The sequence below is a fragment of the Panthera onca genome, chromosome C1 (genome assembly GCF_046562875.1).
Source record: "Panthera onca isolate mPanOnc1 chromosome C1, mPanOnc1 haplotype 2, whole genome shotgun sequence".
In the NCBI taxonomy this organism is placed as follows: Eukaryota; Metazoa; Chordata; class Mammalia; order Carnivora; family Felidae; genus Panthera; species Panthera onca.
Genome location: NC_138346.1, coordinates 54,254,407 through 54,273,297, shown reverse-complemented (window position 1 = coordinate 54,273,297; position 18,891 = coordinate 54,254,407). Strand labels below are relative to the sequence as shown.

Sequence of the window (18,891 nt, the reverse complement as noted above, 5' to 3'; positions counted from 1 at the left end):
TGTTTTTAGCAACACCATCAACGATAGCCAAATTATGGAAAGAGCCCAAATGTCCATCTACTGATGAAAGGATAAAGAAGATGTGGTATATACACAATAGAATATTACTCAGCCATAAAACAGAATGAAATCTTACCATTTGTAATGACGTGGATGGAGCTAGAGTGTATTATGTATGCTAAGTGAAATAAGTCACCCAGAGAAAGACAAACACTATATGATTTCACACATATGTGGAATTTAAGAAACAAAACAGATGAACATAGAGGAAGGGAAGGAAAAAAAAACAGGGGGAGGCAAACCATAAGAGACTCTTAACTGAGGAGAACAAACTGAGGGTTGAAGGAGGGAGGTGGGTGGGAGGTGGGCTAGATGGTTAATGGGTATTAAGGAGGGCACTTATTGTGATGAGCCCTGGGTGTTTTATGTGATGAGTCACTAAATTCTACTCCTGAAACCAATACTACACTAATGTTAACTAACTTGAATTTAAATAAAATCTTGTAAAGAAAAAAAAAAAACAACACATGGTATTTCCTAAATCCTCTTTGAATCTTTTTAAAAATTTTTTTGTTAGAGGTCTGTACTACCTACCATGGCAATGATTTCCATAGTGTGACTACTGCATGGAAAGTAATTATTTTTATTTATTATATTTTATTTGCCTCTTTAGAACTCCAAAGATTTCCCTTTGTGGTACTTCTCAGGGATTTGATGAACAAGTAGGTTCAGTCCTATCCATATGCTATAACATTTTATAGTTTTCAATCATATTCCTTTGTGTTTCCAGCTTGAAGAAATGGCACCCTAATCTTTTTAATGGCCTTCGCTATTGCCATTTCAATGTCGCCTCACTCACTTTTAATTGCCCTTCCTCAATCTTCCCCATGAGTTAGTTATATTTTCTAGAGGCAAAACAACTAGAAGAGAACATAATTCTCTAAATATTTACAGTTTCATTTCTGAGACCTTGATTTCCAGCAGTTATTTATTTTTTTAATGAAAGATAGCCTTTGTTTTTAACTGTAACTTAGTTTAAGCTACAAGGGACAAATTGGCTTTTCTTGTAGTAGAAATGGACTCTTGGAAATTACCACTGTATAAATATAAAATAGAAGTCAAATTTTATCCCTCAAAAGTGTTATGTTACACATGCACACAGCAAAATTGAACTTCTATGGTCTCTAAACATTCAGGATCTATTTCTGATACTTAAAATTTTTTTTAATGTTTATTTTTTGAGAGAGAGAGTCAGAGAGAGACAGAGATAGAGTGGGGGAATGGCAGAGAGAGGGAGACACAGAATCTGAAGCAGGCTTCAGGCTCCAAGCTGTCAGCACAGAGCCTGACGCAGGGCTCGAACCCACGAACCACGAGATCATGCCCAGAGTGGAAGTTGGACGATCAACCAACCGAGCCACCCAGGTAGGTGCCCCTATTTCTGATACTTTTACTCTTATAATATAATCCTCATATGCAAAGGTTGAGAGGCAAAAAATCATTTTATAGCCTGCTTGTCCTTATAGAGAAGTCTTGCCAAACACAGCAAAGCTTTTCCAACCCTCATAGTTGGTGAGCCAAATGAAGGTCGAGCCCTTCCATCTCAGAAGTCACAGTGATCAGAGGGTCTCATGGCCTGAGACGCTTTCAGTGTAGGTGGGAAGAAGACCTAGCTGTCAATGGTTATCTGCCCCCATTCATCCTTGGAATGAGTGTGAGCAACATGTAGCTCTCTTAGCAGCACAGCCTCAAAGAATTTGATTCAATTCTAGCCTGCAAGTTATTGAGAACAGCATCTTGCAAGGCTGTAAGAAACCATATTAAAACTGAAGACTGCTTTAGAATGAAATTGCATTTTCAGAGATATTGAAAACTAGTCTGAAAAAAACATTTGAAACAAGACAACTATACTTAGAGATATTATAAGCCACACATCCTTTGGGACCACAAAATCATAATATTAGAACTTGGAGGAATGTTGAGAAATTATTTGATCTGGTTTTCTACCTTGAGCCACTTGTAACAGTAAATGTTTTAAGAGAGTAAATAGGATTCTGTTTTTGGAGATCTCTAGGGTATAAGGCACATCTTCCTCCCTTCTAATGGTCAATAATGTTCTTCCCCTTCACCCATGTATTCTCATGCCTTAACAGCCCTATCCTCATTTTTTTCCCCTTCTCATAGGGCCTGTGTTCCACAATGATCTTATTCTTCTTTGAATCAATATGCAGCATAATCTATCTGCCAGTTCTCCAAGAGTGATCTGTAGACCCCTACAGGTCTGGAGAGATACCTCAGGGGGTCTGTGAGTTCAAAACTATTTTCATAATCCTAAAACTTTTTTGTGTGAGCCTTTTTCACTTTGTTGACATTTGGACTGATGGTACAAAAACAATAGTGTATACATTTGCTGATCTTCGAGGAGCAAAGGTGGTGGCACCAAGCTATAGCATCAGTACTTGCCTTTACCACTAATACTAGTTAAAAATTTTATTTTTAATCTTAAGAATGGCTTTTAAAATGCAATAAAAATGTTTAATTTCATTAAGTCAACCCTTCAATAAACATCTGCTGAATATTCTATGTGACAAAATGGAAAGTACACATAAAAAAGCACATTTTCTGTCCACAGTAGTATCATGGTTGTCTCAAAAAAAAGAGGCTCTGTGTGATTGAGCTATGAATTGAAATAGACATTTTTTTCATGGAACACCATTTTATTTGAAAGAGTGGCAGACGAACTGTAGTTTTAGACTTGGCAATTTGGCAGACTTTCTTTAAAAAAAAGAAGTGAATCTTCAAGGGAAGATTAATATTTTGGAAAACTATTATCACCACTGTGAGTTTGACAGTCTTGCAAGATTTTTCTGATGAGACTGATATTAATCTTAATATTAATGAACGTGATTTTTCGATATTATATAAGGAAATGTGTCGGTATTTGAAGGATCTTCTTATCCCAGGAAATCAATATTTTTCAAATGACTAATGAAGTATGTTACGGAATCATGAAGAGTTGTAAGATCCATTTAAAGTATAGACAGATCAATGCATTTCTTATAGTATGAAAAGATCACTGATACGGTTTCAGACTCCAACGTTGCTACTAATATTTGAAAAACGACCACTTATTAAATTCAAATGAATATCAAATTCAAAGGGCTACTACACAACAATAAAAAAAATGAATTACTGGTGCTTGTAACAATAAGAATACATCTCAAAGAATTTATGCTTTGAGACAGTGAAAGAGGACAGTAATATACGGTTCTTTGATATAAAAGTTTGGAGAGGGCAAACTACAGTTATGGAGAACAGCTCACTGGTTCCCAAGGGTTAGGGGTAGAAAGAGGGTGTGACTACAACGGCACAGCACAAAGGAAATTTTTAGGGTTACAAAACTGAATTGTGATTGTACTTATATAAATCTACATATATATGAAAATTCCTAGAACAATAAAAACAGCCCATTTTACTCTTAAAAGAAAAAATCATACAGCACAATGTTAGCTCACAGAAGATACACAATAAATGTTAGCTACATACATGTAGGAAATTCAAAATCCTGAGTGCCATTTTCAAGCCCCTTACTTAATCTGATTCTTTGATTAGATTCTACATTTGTAGATAAACAAACCCCCAAATATTTCCCCTGATGATACTGAAGCTCAGTCACATTTGGGAACTGCTAGTCTTGTGAAAATAAAGGGGAAGCTCAAATCCTGAAGTTTGCTTCCAGTCCTGCTTCTAACCATAGGAAAGCAAATATAATCCATTCAATCATCACTGTCCGCGATACCGTAAAGTTCTATTTGTCAGTACTGCCAGAGTTTGATGAAGGTACTGATAGCCGTTAACTTGTGATTGCTATATCCATGCCTTGTGCCAAGATCTATCTGTACTCAGTTCTCTCATTTGAATCTCAGAAAAATCCTACCAGTGAGGTCATATCATTTTGAGATCACATAGCTCATAGTCAGACCACAAAAGGAATGCGTGCAGCCACTGTGTGAAGCGAGCTCTGCGTGTAAGTTATCAAGGCCCAGTATTTACTAAAAATAGATGTAACAGGAAAACTTCCTTTTATCCTATATCCTGTAAGTCACAAATCTTTTGAAACTCACTTTTGAAGAATTTTCTATTTTAAACAATTTGTGATCAAAGATTTACTCTCATTGTGGAAATTCGAATCAAGATGTCAAATTCTTCAAAGGTAATTTTGGCAACTATGTATTCCTATCATTTCTTGGATTATGGGTAACAGGTTTGGAACATTAGGCTAAAAAAAAACATGAAGTCTAAGACCATCATCTAATCAAACTAACCTGCTCATGATTCATGGACTCCATCATACTCCAGATCTCCCATTTTCCCCCAAATCATCCTTTTTGGCATCTTTTCTATCATAGTGTGTTTGAAACCTTAACATAGGATATCACAGACTTAAATTCTGTTACATCTTACAAAGACCACATGATTTTTTTAAAAGTTTGTTGTAAAATTTTAAAAAAAGTGTAAAAAAATGCACTTAATTTCTCATTATTTATTGGCAAGCAGATGCTTTCATTTGAGGCAGTGTCAGCCTTGTGTGCAATTCGTTAGAGAATGAGACATCAGAATTTTCAATGGTAGGAGTTTGGTGGAAAATATTAAAATACTATGGTCGCACACCATATCACCACCTTATTAGACTTACAAAGCAAATGGGAGAACCGTCTGACTTCACTCTGGCTCAGCAGAGCATCCGGACAACTTCTGTAACTTCTAGGAGGCGTGCAGTGTGCACGCAAGCTTATGAAGGAGAAACTCTGACAGAATGGTTGAGGGACGCTGACCTTCTCAGGGCTTATTCTCATCTGGTTTTTATTCCTAATTCTTGGACTGCTGATACAAGAAAGCCATCACTGTCAAATAACCTTCTATCAATCTGGGGAAACATCAGCACATCTCACTATCTTTTATGTATTTGATGTACTTAGTAATAATAAGAACTAACACTGACTGAGGTCTATGTGTCAGGCAATCTGCTAAGGGTTTCATATACACCATCACATAAGAGGGAGAGTTTTGAGAGAGTCCCTGAGAAGCAGTTACCCGCCCCGCCCCCCGCCTTTTTTAATGTTTATTTATTTGTGTGTGTGTGTGTGTGTGTGTGTGTGTGTGTGTGAGAGAGAGAGAGAGAGAGAGAGAGAGAGAGAGAGAGAGAGAGAGCAATCTGGGGAGGGGCAAGAGAGAGGGAGACACAGAATCCGAAGCAGGCTCCAGGCTCTGAGTTGTCAGCATAGAGGGTGATGCAGGGCTCGAACCCATGAACCATGAAATCATGACCTGAGCTGAAGTCGGATGCCTAAATGACTGAGCCACCCAGGCGTCCCTACAGTTACTCTTTAAAAAAAATTTTTTTTGTTTTTTTATTTTTGAGAGAGAGAGAGAGCACAAGTGGGGGAGGGGCAGAGAGAGAGGGTGACTCAGACTCCAAAGGAGGCTTCAGGCTCTGAGTTGTCAAGACAGAACCCGATGACCTGGGGAGATCATGACCTGAGCTAAAGTCAGAAGCTCAACTGACTGAGCCACCCAGGTGCCACCCACTCCCCTGCCCCTGAGTAGCAGTTACTCTTGAGACTCAAGCTTTGTGGCTCCCCAAACAGTTCATGAGGATCCACAAAGTGCCAAAAGCCTAGAGACTGCTGATGCCCTCTGAAGTGGCTTCTCCATCCTGACCTGTTGAAGCCCCCTCTTCCTATAAGTCCTAGTTCAGGTTCCACCTCTTCTATAGAACCTTCTCATCAGCCCAGCTGGACGTGTACTTCCCCTTCTTGGAGTATAGTAGAGCAGGGACTACAGACAGGTGTCTCTGGAGACCTGCAGGGCCAGACCTGTGCCCCTTTAGGAAGGGGACTCAGAAGGGTAGGCCTTATGAAACTGTACTTGTATACACATCCATGTACATCTTCTCTCTGTAGAGGAGACCAAAGGTTTTCATTTGATTATTAAAGGGAATCATAACCCTTGGGGTTTATTTAAGAACCACATTAGGTCTAATCTGTTCCATCTGGTCTGTTCCACTGCCTTCACCACATATCGGCATCTTGCCCCCGATAGCGAAAACACTGCAATGTTTTCTAGCCTGCTCTCCTGCCTCTGCCTCGCTCCTATATTCCATCCTGCACAATGCTGCTACAGGGATCCTTTAAACATGCAAATCCGATGTTATATTCGACTCTGTGTCCCGTTACACACTTAACAGTGTGTTGGGCACAAGTAGTGCTCAATAAATATCCACTGAAGAAATGGATGGCTAAATGAACTCCTGCTTACAGTCTGAGTCTTCAGCTGAGGACCCCAATATAAACCTGACTTGCTCCCTGTGACACCGAAGACCTTTGGCCTTGGCACTGTAGTAAAAGTGTAATGAAATACAGGCTACTGTGCCAAGACAACATCACAATCTCCAATTTGTGAAGGAAATACATTAACAAAATATATTCCTAGTTTAAATGTCACAGATAAACAGATTACCATAAGGTTAGTAGGTGAGTGGCATTGAGTTCATTAATATTATGGTTTTAAAATATTTTTTATTGAATTTTTTTTAGAATGGCCAGGAATATCTTCCTTTGAGAAGAAGATTTCAATGAATATACCATTTTAATATAATTATAGATAAAAGCAAAGCTGTAATCTAGAAGCAGAAAACCTTTAGCAACTAAAATTTCACACATTTTTTTTTAGTTGTTAGTGTCAGATGTCACAGCTTTGACTTTTTTTTTAAATGTTTATTCATTTCTGAGAGAGAGACAGAGAGAGAGAAACAGAGCATGAGTGAGGGAGGGGCAGAGAGAAGGAGACACAGAATCCAAAGCAGGTTCCAGGCTCTGAGCTGTCAGCACAGAGCCCCTTGCAGGGCTTGAACCCATTAGCCGTGAGATCATGACCTGAGCTGAAGTCAGACACTTAACTGACTGAGCCACCCAGGTGCCCCAATGGCTTTGACTTTTAGACAGAAGAAGACTGCTTGCCCTCCAGGTAAGGCTGATATAAACTTGTCCTAGCTTCCAGAAATTCAAATTTCCCTTATTACATTTTATCTATATGTGAATAGAATGCTAACAGCTGTGAGTTTCTGCTATAGTCTGGAACATTCCCCAGAGAAAACTGATCAGGTTTCCTAGTTAGCACAAACAAGCCTAGGAAACCCTAATGTGGCTGAAGTTGTCCCTATAATAGCCTAGAATGCTCAAGTTCCCTGAACCCCAAGATGCCTTTCTTTCTTTCCTTTTTTCTTTTCCTTTCTTTTTTACCATCTACATGTGTGAAGACATCTTTGTTTCCTCAATTCTTAGAATCTATATTTATTGGTTTCTTCCCAGATAACTTTATATATATATATTTTTCTCAATAAAATGCATTTATTTTAAAGAACTGTCAAGTAGATTTCCATATGTGGATGCTGTTACATTATTTTTCCCCAGTTTCATGGAAAAATAGTTGACATACATCACTGTATAAATTTAAGGCATACAGCAAGACAGTTTGATTTACATATATTGTGAAATGATTACCACAGTAGGTTCAGCTAACATCTATCTTCTTATAGAGATACAATAAAAAGAAAAAAGGAAAAAAAATTTCTTCTTATGATGAGAACTCATAGGATACTCTCTTAACAGCTTTCCCTTATATCACACAGCAGTGTTAGCTCTAGTTGTCATGATGTACATTATATCCCTAGTTTTTATATATCTTATAAGTGGAAGTTTGTACTTTTGACCTCTTCAGTTGTTTTATGTCTTGGCTCTTTGTAAATGATGTTCTATAAACATGAGGATGGGGTGCAGATATCTCTTTGAGTATGTTTTGTTTTCTTCGGATATATTCCCAAAAGTGAAATTCTCGGATCACATGGTAATTCTTTTTAGTCTTTTGAAGATCCTCCATACTATTTTCCACAGTGGTTGTATCAAGTTACAGTCCCACCAACAGTGCACAAGGGGTCACTTTTATTCTCATCCATGCTAGCATTTGTCTTGTCTTTTTGATGATGGCCAATTAAAAAAGTTTGAAGTGACATATCATTATGGTTTTAACTTATATTTCCCTAATGACTAGTAATGTTGAGCATCTTTTCATGTACCTGTTGTCCTTTTGTATATCTTCTTTGTAGAAATTTCTATACAGGTCCCTAAAGCCCCTTTAATCTTAAAGCCAAGCCAAGCCATGTCCAACCTGAAGCTTCTAGCCTGGAGCTGCTCACACCTGTCTAGAGCCCCCTGGCTCCTGACCTGCATACCATACAGCTAAGTCTTAAGACTTACAGATCACTAAGCTCCAAATCATCAAAAGGTGATCCGAAAGCCATAATCTCCTGCTTTATGGCCGTGGTATTGAAGTAAGGTTTCCTTCAATAGCAGCTATACCAAAGACAAAAAAGAGTAGGTATGTGGCTGAGAAGATCCCAGGGATGGGGGAAAACAGAACAGGATGTTTACGTCTACAGAGTATGTGCATAAATCTCATAAGTTAAGGACTACCTACATAAAAAAGCCAAAACAAGTGCTAACAGCATTATAACTCAATAAACAAAATAGGAGGAGCACGTGTAGCTCAGTCTGTTAGGTGTCTGACTCTTAAGTTCAGATCAGGTCATGATCTCACGGTTTGTGGGTTTGAGCCCTGCATCAGGGTCTGTACTGACAGCATGGAACCTGCTTGGGATTCTCTCTCTCCCTCTCTCTGCCCCTCCCCTGCTCTTGCTCTCTCTCTCTCTTAAAATAAATAAATAAAACTTTTTTAAAAATTGAAAAAAATAAAATGTATAAAATGGAAAACTATGACCTATGCAGATAGAAATAAACTAGTGGAGAAACTAATGAGGAATGGGATATTTTTATGGTTTCAAAGTAACTCCCTACAAAATGCTTACTAGTTGTAAGGGGAAATAAAAGAGTAACTCTATGGTTGAAAAGCTGGGAAAACACCAACTTTATGAAGGAATCAAAGTGAACATCATCACTAATAAGAGAAATTAAAATCACCTGAGACCTTGCAGGATTCAATCAGAGGAATGTAGCATCGATTTCATATAATTCCTGTCCACAATTTATAACCTAAGGTTAATCAGGAGGAAACATGAAATAAATCCAAATTGGCCTATTAATTTTCAAGAGTCAAGATCATGAAAATTAAAAAAAAAAAAAAAAACCAGAGAGAGAGAAACCACTGGCAAACTATTCCAACTACAGGAAACTAACCAGACATAGTAACTAAATGAAATGAGAGATTTTGAAACAGATTGCTTTACTATAAATAGATCTCTTAACTATTAAGACAACTGTTAAAACCTGAATGATGTCCAAAGAGAAGAGGTAGGAATTCATCTATGTTAATTGCCCAACTATATTGATTGTATTCTAGTTTACTGACTTGTTTATAAAAAATAAATACTAAGATATTCCTAGGTAATAGGAAACTCACTCAGAAAAATAAATGTTCTTGATATAATATTACATCTTTCCTAACATTTGATTTTCTCAAAAATTTTAGTCCTTCTATGGAAAGGTACACCAGATAAACAAGATACACCAGATAAAATACTAAGTGAAAATATGAAAGTACAGAATATGCCATATGCTACTATTTGTGTGCCTGCAAACATATATATGTACGTGTGTTTGTGTGTCTATGTGTGTTTTGTTTTAGTTTTTTATTTTGTTTTACTCTGCAACAAAGCATAAAATCTGTTAGCAAAGTTTGGAGGAAAGAGGATTAAGGACTTGGGGGAGAGGAAAGAAAAATTTTACTTTTAATTACATATCTTTCTATATTCTTAAGTTTTCCCATGTTATATTTTAGTTTAAACATTTTTAAGTTAAGCTTAATAAAATAAAATCAGTTAAAAGTAAAATTTTAAAACATAATTCCAATCATGATATCTATTTGCATCTCCCAATACAAGTATCCTTCCTCTCCACTTTTCCAGGCTAGGAGAAAAGAAACATCATCCCTGGAGACCCAGTGCTTAGCACAGAGCCTGGTATGAAGGAGGCAATAATTACATATTATTGAATAAATCCATGAGCCAGTAATTGATATACATAACCATTTCACAGCTATATGATTTCATCATTGTTTTCTTTTTGAGGCATAGAAGACCTGTGAGTCTTGTCATGTCTGTAATATGTTGTCTATACTCAATGTAACAAAGTTCTTCTCTGAAGATTCTAGAAGACCACAAAAGCAGAGTGAGAGATTTCACTTGGAAAGACTGTATGTTAAGTAATATGTTTTTGAAGAAGGGAGGATGTTTAAAGTATGAAAGAAATAAATTGTGATTCCCATGTGATGTCCATGTTTACAACATTGGTCTATGGAAAACTTTTGCTTTATAAATAGGGTTTCTATATTCAGGGATGAACACAAAAAATGAGCATTGGTGAGAGAAGGTGCCATACGTTATTCAAGATAAGGGATGCTTGAAGATAAATAAAAGCCCAAGTAATAGATATATTGGTAAGTGCTGAAAGGGTAACATGATATCCTTCATGCTTGGGCTTGGTGCACAGGCTGTGGGATTATTGTTGAAAAAGGAATCCTATAACGAACTGTCATTTTGAAAGCAGCACTTTGCCTTTTCAGTCATTTGGCTATATCAGTAACTCACATTTATTCCATACACAATGGATAATTCATTGTCTTTATCAGAAGTAGAAAAAAGCAAATCAATAAGGTAGGGAGGTGAGAAACCAAGACACAAAAGTCTTTTGTGGTTATCTACGTTAACATTATGAATTTTCTTTGAATCCATGTGTCACAGCATAAGACCTGGCTGACTGATAGCTAAGCATTTCCCTGTCTTATTAGACAGCTAAGCAGCATTAAATCTACTAGACAATTGATACAGTCATACCCTGATACAAGGGAAAAATTGATTAAGGCAAAAAGCAGCATAATAGTTATCAGTATCAAAATGGCAAACATTTGGAAATAATGCCAATTGTTGATTCCCCTTTGTCACTGACATTACTCAAGGATGAAAACACAAAGACATACATTAATTTAACTGCATAATATAGGAAAAACACATTGACTTGCTTAAATAATTCTCACTTTAATATCTTCAGGATGCATGTTTTCTCCCAAGATTTTTTTTTTTACCATTTGAAGAAAATCTGACAAAAAGGTCAAATTAAGGGGCGCCTAGGTGGCTTAGTTGGTTAAGCGTCTGACTCAATTTTGGCTCAGGTCATGATCTCAGGGTTTATGAGTTCAAGCCCCATGTCAGGCTCTGGGCTGACAGTGTGGAACCTGCTTGGGATTCTCTCTCTCTCTCTTTCTCTCTCTCTCATTCTCTCTTTCCCTCTCTCTCATTCTCTCTCTCTCTCAGAAAATAAATAAACTTTTTTTTTTAAAGTGACTTTTAAAAAAAGGGTCAAATTAAACACGTTGTCTGTAAAGTTAGGTAACTAACATAGGATAAGCTATTTTTTTTGAGATATAATTGACACGTAACATTATATTAGTTTCAGGTGTACAATATGATTATTTGGCATTTGTAGGGATAAACTTATTTTTAAACAATATGTAAATTATATTTTGAAACAGTATGTTCCAGAATGTGTTTTCAGATAAAAAAATTTCTAAATGTAAAGCAATGTATTTAGTGGTTAATCTGGAAAAAAATACAGTTACTAAACATATATACTAACAGTGTCCAAAAAGTCTAGAAACATGGGTAAAATAAGATATGTGTTGTACTTTTTTAGATTAATAATTGGACATATTGCTTTGCATTTAGAAGTACTTCACCTAAGGGGTGCCTGGGTGGCTCAGTTGGTTAAGCGGCCGACTTCGGCTCAGGTCATGATCTTGCGGTCCGTGGGTTCGAGCCCTGCGTCGGGCTCTGTGCTGACAGCTCAGAGCCTGGAGCCTGTTTCAGATTCTGTGTCTCCCTCTCTCTGACCCTCCCCCGTTCATGCTCTGTCTCTCTCTGTCTCAAAAATAAATAAACGTTAAAAAAAATTAAAAAAAAAAAAAAAAAAAAGAAGTACTTCACCTAAAATGTGTCTGGAGGCTGAAGAAAAGTACACCAAACAAAATATTATAAAATACAGCTAACACACAGTATAAAAATAAGTTTATATTTTTCCAGCCTCATGGACATACTATATTATACAGTACATAAGCCACTCAATCTCTTTTACTATAATGAATGAATGAGCAAAATTCCAATAAGACAGTCTCTGAGACTAAGTTTTTTGTGAGAACTCCAAATATGATGTATAACTTGGTAAAGGATGTCAATGTTGCTCTGTAAAGGCTTCCTAGGTTCTTGGTGGTAAACCTATAGCATCATAACACGTGTATGGATTGGTGTTAAAGTAGCAGCTAAGGTGTGAATCCAATCACTGGATATTGTGGAAAGCTTAAATAAGATTATTGTCCTCAGGGAAAGTGGCTAATATTAGTTTCCCTTTTCTTTATCAGGGACACCTCTTTGTAGAAAAAAAATAAGGGAGGAGCACCTGGGTGGCTCAGTCAGTTAAGTGTCCAACTTCAGCTCAGGTCATGATCTCATGGTTCGTGGGTTCAAGCCCCACATCAGGCTCTGCACTGACAGTGTGGAGTCTGCTTGGGATTCTCTCTCTCTCTCTCTCTCTCTCTCTCTCTGCCTCTTCCCAACTCATGCTTTTTTTTTCTCTCTCTCTCATAAAATAAATTAATGAAACTTAAAAAAAAAAGAAAAAAATAAGGAAAAAAAGAGTCAGGAAGAAATAAAAAATACATTCCATAGGAGTGTTTCTTCCTATTGTTTAGAAAGACAGAGCTTCATTGGGCATGCCAAAAACGTACTATCAGAGAAAAGTTTTAGTCTTAGTTAGACAAAAACTAGGATTGTTGAGCTTCCTTTCAGCATATCAGGTGATTACCCAACTCTGGCTTAGACCAAGCATTTCTCATAGCTTTGGATATATAACAACGACTATGACTTTATAGGTAGTAGTAGAGTCCGTAGTTGCAACTGCTCAGATACATAAATAATGCCTACCACTATTAGGACAACTTTTTCATGATTATGTGGTTTCAGTTTTCATAGTTTCAGTGAGCATTTTTCCAGAGTCCAGGTCTATACTACTAGTATAAGGTACATGTTCAATGATCTTTAAAACCATAATTCCTACTGAATCCCCTAATTGAGAATCATGTGGTTTATTCCCAGTGTTAACATTGAGCTTGGAACTGTTTCATGTGTGTTTCAAAGAGTTGAATAGTCTGCCAGTAGGATTCTGGGAAACACTACTTTTACAAGTAAGTACTTATGGAACTTCTATTAAATAAAAGCAACACATTACTAACAGTGAGGCTTTAAACTGCTTGCCTGAGCAGCCAGGAAATTGGGCGCTATGGTTATTACTGTAACTCTCATAGTCAGTCTCATCCTAACAATGGAATCATTTGCTGGACTCATAGACCTTGACACTCAGCCTTTGTAATTTGCACATCTGCTTCCCAACTAGATGAACAGTACCCAGAACACTAACATATTTTATTAATTTCTCAATCGCTACACATACAAGCATATAATAAATACTCAGAAACAATTTTTTGAGTGACTGACAACAATGATACTAAATAGAGTAACATAAATACCTCATATATTTATTTAGTAATCTTGACAGTTCAGAATTCAGCTAAGGTCCGGAAAATGTGCCTTTGCCCACTCCCACCCCCACCTCTCAGAAAAGCATCAGAAGATTAAAGATCCTTAAGAGAGTCCTTGAGGTCTCAAAGTCTAGCTTAGAAAAAACTTAAGACATAAACTCCTTAAGGGCAGGAGGATTTTCTCTTTGCTTACCTCAATTTTCTCAGGGCCTTTACTGCGCAGAATAGATGATCAATAAAAATGTGTTGGGCAAATGACTACAGTGATGGTTATGCCTTTTCTAAATGAACAGAGAAATGAAAATAGTTGAATTCAGAACTAGGTGCTAGAGTTGCTACAGACATGTACAGCTGCGACACCTGCCAGTCAATGTCACAGAATACCAGCAGACCATAAAAACGCATGGTCAAAAATGCAGAAGTACGGCAAGTTGGAACCATTCTTTTTTTTTTTTAAGTAAATTTTTATTTACTAATTTTTGAGAGAGAGAGAGAGAGAGAAAGAGAGAGAGAGAGAGAGAGGCAGAGAATCCCAAGCAGGCTCCGTGTTATCAATGTAGAGCCCAACACAGGGCTCAAACTCATGAACAGTGAGATCATGTCATGACCTGAGCTGAAATCAAGAGGCAGACACTTAACTGATGGAGACACCCAGGCACCCCAAGTTGGAACCATTTCTTTTAGAAGCAAACAGATCCCAACCCCTCACTAGACTCTGTGGATTACCACGACATAGTTCAACAATTAACATTTGCATTAAGGATTCTGAGTTAAAATTTTAAAATGTCTAGAACATTAAAAAAAAAACACAGAGGAATATGATGCATTAAAGAAACACTTCCATCAGTTATTGTTCAAATTAAATCCTGGATGGGAAAGATGTTTTGAAATAAGTTCAGGAGACCATGCGTGCTGGTTGTTCTCTGTTTGCTCCCAGATCCTTGCTCATCCCAGATTCTTTGCCCATTCTGTATGGGAAGAAGGTAGAAGTTGGAATATTCCTTTCAGTCTTCCTCCTTGTCTGCATTTGGCAGTGACATCTTGCCTATGATAACAGCTTTTGTTGAATACTATCCTTTACAGCCTCCAATTTCAGCTCTCACCAAATTTAGACACCTCCATTAACTCCCTCTCCTTTCTCCTTCAGGAATGAGAGAGTTTGTGGTGGGTCAGTAGGAACGATGACATCTATCGGTGACTCCCTTCAAACTTACCATACCACTGCAAACATCCCTCATTATACTCTCTTTGAAAAACCCAGCTGATCATGCTTTCAATCAAACTGTTTGACCCACCATAGAATAGTCAGGTCCTTCTTACTTTGTATGAGACTTAAAACCAATATATCAGGCACAGGTCAATTATCAAACCAATCCATCTCTATTTCTTCCATCCACAGGAAAGTGACCTACAAGCCTCAAGAAAGTGGTAAAGAAGGAAAAGCCAAGGATAATATGTGACCAGCAGCAGCAACATGCTCTTGTTTCAGTAATACCCAGGCTGGTGAACAAGTACAGACTGGCTAGTGACTGGCCCACATCAATCAAGGACACTTTAATCTTTCTAAAGGGATGAAAAATGATTGGCGATGCTTCTCTGAATTATTTTGAAATATTTCTGTAGAAAGAAACAGAGAAATGCACATGGGTGAGAGGAGGCAAAAACAATTTTAACAGAAAAAAGTCATTGGTCTGGCTCCACGAATTTTCAAGTATACTACAGAGGAAGATCTTGTATTTGGTGACTGAGAGATGCATACAGAATTAAGGGATGGAGTAGGGGGCATTGCATGACCTTCCAGCACACATATATACAAGTGTGCCACATATATAGTGGCCTGTCACCTGGGCCAGGTCTCTTGTCTACCTACCTGAAAGAGAAAGAAGCACAGTGAATGAATAGAAAGAAGTAGTGAACTGGGTTCTAATTCCAATTTTCCTAGATGACGTGTTTTGGTTAGGTCACTTTGTCCGTCTTAAGTGAAATAGGGATGATGAAAAGTACCATATTAATTTCTCATCATGCTGTAGTTCCAAGTCTGTGAAGGTTATTCTAACCTCTAGGGGGTGACACTTTTAGATTTCCAGATTTGGGGAAAAGGTTTCACTGGTCAGTCCTGAAAGGGGCTATCTTACAAATCTCAACATTTCTGCTGAAACATTTGTCTCCTAATATCTTGAAAACTTTCAGATTCTTCCAGTGAAATGGCAGCAAGTAGACATGAGATGATTCTGTATGGGTGAGAGAATATCTAGTATACACCAGAACTTCCAGGGTGTCATTTAGTAGATATGTATTCTTATTCTTAATCCAACTTTGCAGCCCAATGACTTTATGAAGTCAAAAATTCTCCCCCAAATCCTTTTGGAGTATGATTTTTGAAGCATATAGAGACAGAATCTGAGCCAATATACTTTATTTCAAATAAGGTTCTTTGATTTCTAATATGCTTTTGAAATGTGACATCTGTCTACCTTGTGAAATTCTGCTCTCTCAGCTCCCTGGAGAGCTAGGAAGAGTATTAAATAATTGGATCCTTGTTGCTTTCTGAATTCTACTACTTGTGGGCCATTTCTGCTGGATAAGCATGTTGTCTATCCATAGCATTCTCTTAATTCTGCTCCTCAAACTCCTATTTTCTGCTCTCAAAGCCAAACTCTGGGATGGAGAACACTACTCCATGGTTATTTGTTATTAAAGGACTTCTATCACAGAAAAAGGGAAGCAATGTTGATAAGATAAAGTACCTAAAAAGAAGATAAGCTGAAAAGGCAAGGAGGGATGTCATGCATTTCAGAGTTGCTCATTTATTCTGTTTTGCCACATCACAATCCTTACAATGAAAGCACTCTTCCTTCTCCATTGGATTTTCATCTGTAGAGTATTTAATCTTACAAAGTTAAAAAAAATCAATAACCAGGGAATATTCAGTAGTTTAGAGTTTTAATATTTATCACAAAAGCAGAGCAACCACTTGTGAAGGGGTGGGGAGAGACAGAATTACGGGCACTTCTTTAAAAAACAAAAACCAAATATAATCTTCCCCAAAGTTGTATTGATACTAAAATTCACCCAATTTCACATGAATCCTCAAGATTTGTATCGATAGCGAATTTCACTCCACTTCACTTGAATTTTCAAATTTGAAATACCAGCTGATTCACACTACTTCCTTTCAGTTAACTTTTCTAGCCTACAAATCCATACATGTTGGTGAATACCTAAAAGCAAATATTATCTATACAGAGACAGGAAATGATGACATTACTGGCAAAAGTGATGTCATAAACAGACATCAATTCCAAAGGATACTGAGTTCTCATGGTACTAGGGGAAATAAGATAATGACTTCACAGCTGAATAGAATTTAAATAAAACATATTTCAACAAAACTGCCAGAAAAATGAATCATTCTACATTAACAGGCTACATTAGCAACTAGATATGTTAAAAGTTTAATTTAGCAGAGGACTGCCTCTGACCAAAAAGAGTTTAATTTAGATTTTATCTGTCTTTTTAACTTAAGTTTATTCATTTTTGGTAATCTCTACACCCAATGTGGGGCTCACCCGGAGATCAAAAGTTGCATGCTCTTCTGACTGAGCCAGCCAGATGCCCCGTAGATTTCATCTGGTTTTGATTTATGTCAATAAGTATGGTTATTGGCTTAAAGGAAACCTGAAATTTATCTTTCTCTTTATGGACAATATTAACATGTTTCCTAGAGAAACTTCTGTATTTTATGGGTAACAATACTTTTATCTCCCAAATTTAAATCTTTTTTTTCTATGATAAATTTAAGAAAGTAACTGACAGAAAGGTACAACACAAAGAATCATAGCTGGTAATTGGCATCCACTTATAATGTACTAGGCCAGGTGTAGAAGGTTTTATGTACCTTATTTTGATTAATACTTGTGATACACAATGTTGACGTTATAGAAATGTGGACACAATGATCCCCAGGTAAACTAAAGACAAAAAGAATGAGGCCTAAAGAGGGTAAGTGATCTGCCAAGGGTCACAAAACAAATAAGAGAGGAGGTGGAATTCAAATTTAAGTACCTCTCGTTCTTAAGTCTTTCTCCTTTATTTACTCTTATAATTAAAGAGTAAAAGGTACAACAAGTGAGCATATTTGACTTATTAGAACATAAATACTGTTTTTCAATGTAAGTATTAAGTTGGAAGTATGTTACTTCATACTGAAAATATTTAGCACAAATTCAGTAGAATTCATACTCAACAGGCTTAACAGAGTCCTTTAAAATTCTCATCTACAGCAGCATTTCTCAACTTTTTTCATCATCTTCCCCCACCCCCCCAAGGGGTCTTCTTGACACTTTTTTTCTTAATCACCCTACCCACAAAAATTTAATACCACAGATATACCACATACTATATGTATATCTGTGCATACAGACTATATGTAGATCTGTGCTTTATACATAAGAAGAGTTAAGATTTTTTTTTCCCTAGAATGCATTTTTGCCCCTTGGAGGGTAATGAGGATGTATAATCTAAAAGATGTATCTGCTTTTCTTTGTTGCTCCAAAACCTTCCAACCCACTGGCTATTACTTCAAATTGCATGGAGTTAGGATCTTAGACTTTTAGCTTAAAGTTTTTCTGTATGTTAAAATATGAATACATAGAAAATATTGGTGAAGCACCAAAACCCATGTCCATTTTAGTGTGAATAGAAGATGGAAAAACCAGTTTGATGGGGGAAAATGAGAAGAATGTGAGAGCACTCCCTACTGGAGCAGAGGAAGGAGAACAGAGAGGCTCTGGGTCGGAATGCCTGTGGCACAATTGTGCTTCAGTCTAGTCCCGTTGAACACATTAACATGAAGTAAGTACTTGAAAATGCCAGCTCCCATTCATGATGAACAAGAAATCTTAGTCATAAGCCACCTTAGTGACCATCACCCTATTGATTAATGTGTAAATATTGGGTTTCCTGCCTGTGAAGATTTGCTGTTTGGTTCCTTTCAGGTCTGTTTGTATATTCCCAATTGCTATGTGGCCAAGAACAAGTAAGTTTATGTAATGTTCCAAAGAAACAGCTCGACACCGTGGCTCATTTTAACCCAGGTATGAATAGAAGACAGAGTTGAATTCACAAATACTTCTTTCACATGCACTATAAAATACTACTTTTCACTCCCAGAGGCCAAAATGGTCTTAACCATTGAAGTAATTATAGCTCATGACTATAATTTAGAGTTAG

General features: G+C 37.0%; 1 protein-coding gene and 1 long non-coding RNA gene across 12 annotated transcripts in view; one reads left to right on the top strand and one right to left on the bottom strand.

Annotated features, from left to right (window-relative positions):
• ZNF385B (zinc finger protein 385B) overlaps positions 1-18,891 on the bottom strand; it is a 401,094-nt gene that overhangs the window by 174,861 nt on the left and 207,342 nt on the right. The window lies entirely within an intron of this gene.
• LOC132671325 (uncharacterized) overlaps positions 1-18,891 on the top strand; it is a 70,626-nt gene that overhangs the window by 47,866 nt on the left and 3,869 nt on the right. The window contains exons 1-4 of one of the 5 annotated variants that reach the window (XR_009607048.3): positions 698-1,425; positions 2,185-2,305; positions 13,217-13,305; positions 15,059-18,755. This is a non-coding gene — a long non-coding RNA (uncharacterized LOC132671325). Of the gene's footprint in view, positions 1-697; positions 1,426-2,184; positions 2,306-12,483; positions 12,538-13,216; positions 13,306-15,058; positions 18,756-18,891 lie in introns of those variants that run through there. The other 4 variants (XR_009607047.3, XR_014138051.1, XR_009607046.2 and 1 more) reach the window with 4 other exon arrangements.